The sequence below is a fragment of the Triticum aestivum genome, chromosome 1D (genome assembly GCF_018294505.1).
Source record: "Triticum aestivum cultivar Chinese Spring chromosome 1D, IWGSC CS RefSeq v2.1, whole genome shotgun sequence".
Classification (NCBI taxonomy): Eukaryota; Viridiplantae; Streptophyta; class Magnoliopsida; order Poales; family Poaceae; genus Triticum; species Triticum aestivum.
The window spans coordinates 305440907-305445735 of record NC_057796.1 but is presented as its reverse complement, the minus strand read 5'-3'; positions in this window follow the sequence as shown (position 1 = coordinate 305445735).

Genomic DNA, 4829 nt, shown 5'->3' with positions numbered 1-4829 from the left:
CTTCGGGAACGTGATTTTCGGAACAAACGTGATCCAGAGGACTTGGAGTGGACGTCAAGCAACCAACGAGGAAGCCACGAGGTAGGGGGCGCGCCTACCCCCTGGGCGCGCCCTCCACCCTCGTGGGCCCCTCGTGGCTCCACCGACCTACTTCTTCCTCCTATATATATATACCTACGTACCCCCAAACCATCAGATACGGAGCCACAACCCTATTTCGACCACCGCAACCTTCTGTACCCGTGAGATCCCATCTTGGGGCCTTTTTCGGCGCTCTGTCGGAGGGGGCATTGATCACGGAGGGCTTCTACATCAACACCATAGCCTCTCCGATGATGTGTGAGTAGTTTACCTCAGACCTTCGGGTCCATAGTTATTAGCTCGATGGCTTCTTCTCTCTTTTTGGATCTCAGTACAAAGTTCTCCTCGATTATCTTGCAGATCTATTCGATGTAATCTTCTTTTGTGGTGTGTTTGTCGAGATCCGATGAATTGTGGGTTTATGATCAAGATTATCTATGAACAATATTTGAATCTCCTCTGAATTCTTTTATGTATGATTGGTTATCTTTGCAAGTCTCTTCGAATTATCAGTTTGGTTTGGCCTACTAGATTGATCTTTCTTACAATGGGAGAAGTGCTTAGCTTTGGGTTCAATCTTGCGGTGCTCGATCCCAGTGACAGTAGGGGAAACGACACGTATTGTATTGTTGCCATCAAGGATAAAAAGATGGGGTTTACATCATATTGCATGAGTTTATCCCTCTACATCATGTCATCTTGCTTAAAGCGTTACTCCGTTCTTATGAACTTAATACTCTAGATGCATGCTGGATAGCGGTCGATGTGTGGAGTAATAGTAGTAGATGCAGGCAGGAGTCGGTCTACTTGTCACGGACGTGATGCCTATATACATGATCATACCTATATATTCTCATAACTATGCTCAGTTCTATCAATTGCTCGACAGTAATTCGTTTACCCACCGTAATACTTATGCTATCTTGAGAGAAGCCACTAGTGAAACCTATGGCCCCCGGGTCTATTTTCCATCATATTAATCTCCTGTCAACAAGTTATTTCTATTACCGTTTATTTTGCTTTCTTTACTTTTAGTCTTTATCATAAAAATACCAAAAATATTATCTTATCATCTCTATCAGATCTCACTTTTGCAAGTGGTCGTGAAGGGATTGACAACCCCTTTATCGCGTTGGTTGCAAGGTTCTTATTTGTTTGTGTAGGTGCGTGGGACTTGAGCGTGGCCTCCTACTGGATTGATACCTTGGTTCTCAAAAACTGAGGGAAATACTTACGCTACTTTGCTGCATCACCCTTTCCTCTTCAAGGGAAAACCAACGCAGTGCTTGAGAGGTAGCAAGAAGGATTTCTGGCACTGGGATCGAGCGGTGCTCCCTGGTGTGTCAAGGGAAAACCAACGCAACGCTCGAGAGGTAGCACTCCCCGAGGGGGTTCCGGTAACCCCTCGCTACTCCGGTATTTGTCCAAAATCTCTCGGCCATTTCGAGACTCCTCGTCATGTCCGTGATCATATCCGGGACTCCGAACTACCTTCGGTTCATCAAAACACATAAACTCATATTACCGATCGTCACCGAACGTTAAGCATGCAGACCCTACGGGTTCGAGAACTATGTAGACATGACCGAGACACATCTCCGGTCAATAACCAATAGCGGAACCTGGATGCTCATATTGGTTCCTACATATTCTACGAAGATCTTTATCGGTCAAACCGCATAACAACATACGTTGTTCCCTTTGTCATCAGTATGTTACTTGCCAGAGATTCGATCGTCGGTATCTCAATACCTAGCTCAATCTTGTTACCGGCAAGTCTCTTTACTCGTTCTGTAATACATCATCCCGCAACTAACTCATTAGTTGCATTGCTTGCAAGGCTTATAGTGATGTGTATTACCGAGAGGGCCCAGAGATACTTCTCCGACAATCGGAGTGACAAATCCTAATCTTGATCTATGCCAACTCAACAAGTACCATCGGAGACACCCGTAGAGCACCTTTATAATCACCCAGTTACGTTGTGACGTTTGGTAGCACACAAAGTGTTCCTCCGGTATTCGGGAGTTGCATAATCTCATGGTCATAGGAACATGTATAAGTCATGAAAAAGCAATAGCAACATACTAAATGATCAAGTGCTAAGCTAACAGAATGGGTCAAGTCAATCACATCATTCTCTAATGATGTGATCCCGTTAATCAAATGACAACTCATGTCTATGGCTAGGAAACTTAACCATCTTTGATTCAACGAGCTAGTCAAGTAGAGGCATACTAGTGACACTCTGTTCGTCTATGTATTCACACATGTACTAAGTTTCCGGTTAATACAATTCTAGCATGAATAATAAACATTTATCATGATATAAGGAAATATAAATAGCAACTTTATTATTGCCTCTAGGGCATATTTCCTTCAGTAATAACCTGAACTTGTATTCAGAAGTGATATACAAGTGTAGGGAGTATACCTAATAAATTCGAAGTAGTATACAAATTCAGTCTCTGTGCTAAGATTTTTTTCTGCACATCGCTCCAGTTCACTTTCAGTTACACTCAAATGCTTAGGCCACCATCAACCGGCAACACCCGCACCTGCAGAATTAAACAAGTTGGTAGTCATTTCCGGTGAACCTGAAGGAATCTTCAGGACGTAGTCCCTAAACTGCCCCATATTTCATGCCCAAGAGCCCCAATGCACAAAATTTCACTCGTATTCTGGACACAACGGCACCAGTACGATTTTAATCGAACAAGTAGTAAGCGAAGTAAACATACTACACCATCATGTTGGTATGAAGTACGAACCTGTTACTGGTGAACAACTGCATCGGAAGTTCCTGAAATATTCATGTACATAGCACAAAATTACTTCCCAAAAAATAGATAGCACAAAATTACGTCGTACGTACAAGATTCAGGCCTGCAGTGAGCCTCTCACATGGTCATCTCATCGAAGCGACGCTTGATGGCCTTCCAGCCTTCCTTGCTCCTGCTCCTGACGTCCTCGAGTAAGCGCAGCCCCATCTGCGCGGTGGACTGCATAGGACGCCAGCGAGCAGCGACCATGGTCAGATCCATAGAGCATGACAAAGGGACCTCACCTGACCGGACGGCGCGGGGATCCATCAAGGTCGGGGAAGCTGCGTCGGTAGTGACCATTGCCAGATCCATAGAGCTCGACGAAGGGAGGTCGTGGAGGGAGAATAATGGCGACGGTGGAGGTCCCCTCCGTCGATTTAGCGACGTGGATAGATCCATCCTGGAGGAGATCACTGGAGGTTGAGACACAATGACGTGGAGGTGAGGGCTGGCCGTGGCGATGGAGAGGAGGGCATCGGTGGCGGCCATGGCTGAATCGCGGAGGAGGGAAGGCGACCATGACGTCTTGAGGACGGGGACGGCGAGGATTGGGGTGTGGCGGTGGCTGCGACTGGAGATGGGAGACGAGGTAGGGCTAGCGAGGGATTGACAGAGGGAGTCCACCGGTTCTTTCGTGACGGTAAAACCAGCAGAAGGGAGGTGGTGGACGGAACGAAAAAAACCTACGGAAAAAAAACCGGACGATAATGGTGGGACGAAGATTAACCGCGGAGACTACCAACTGAGATATTAGGAGTAGAGATATCTCCCCTGGTATCTGACGCCATGAGCTTGGTTGGCTTAGGCCTTAGGCTAAGCCATGTGTGTGCTTGGGCGTACCCCTTAGGTATAACCCGACCCATTTTGTCCTTAGGTGGTTTTCAGGCGTACCTCCCCTATAGTTGACAGTCAAATCTAGTCGACGCCTGCAGGTGTCAACCAAGGGAGCCAATGCCCCCCGGTGAGCGAGATGGGTCATCCCAGTTCGTTGCACGTCGCTGCATTCGTTGTCTCCTGGTTGTCGTTATTTTCACTGTATTTTTCTGTTTTTTGTTTGTTTTTTCTGATTTTTTATTTTTCCCTTGTATTTTTTAATACACCGTGAACACGTTTTTAATGCACAGTGAACAATTCTTTAATATACTATGATCATTTTTTAGTACACCACTAATTTTTTTGTAATATACTTTAAATATTTCTTTTAATACACATCGAACGTTGTTCTAGGGCGTGTTTGGTTGCAGTTTGCAATAGTAGTTGCATTGCATGTCCATCTCCAGCCAGCCTGGTTGATGAAATGCAGCCTCATATGCAGCAGATGCAACCTGTTTGGTTGCCTGCGTCGCATGGAGAGGCATTTACCCCCCTGCTGTTTGGTTGCCGTTTTTGTGCTTAGGGTGTGAGCAGATGCAAACTTCAGCTGTTTGGTTGCAAACAGCATTTGTGTTCTGCTCACCCCATTCAAATGTGGCGGCCTTACCACCACATGATCAACACAACAGCAACAGCAGAACAGCAAGATCAAACAAAGCAAGCAATGTAATGACAGCAAACTTAACACAGCAAGTAAGGAAATGACAGCAAACTACTTAACTACATAGCATAAGTCTAGATTAAAAGTAGGGGCATCCTCCTTCCCTGCTCCATGCCAGGGTGCTACTCCTGGCCAAAATATGAACAAGTTACCAGCACAAGTCTCGACACACACCATAAAAGTTCTCCACTAACACCTTACTTAAGTTAACTACATAGCCTGCTCGATGTTACCAACACAATTGTGCCTGCTGCAACGAAACCTGCACATGACCGAGGAGTCGTGGTTGTAGATCTGAACCTTCAGTCCGAGTCCTGAGATGCGCACAACGACGAGGTCGCCAGGGACGATCCGGTGGCGGCGGTAGAAGTAGTTCCAGCCCCGGCCAA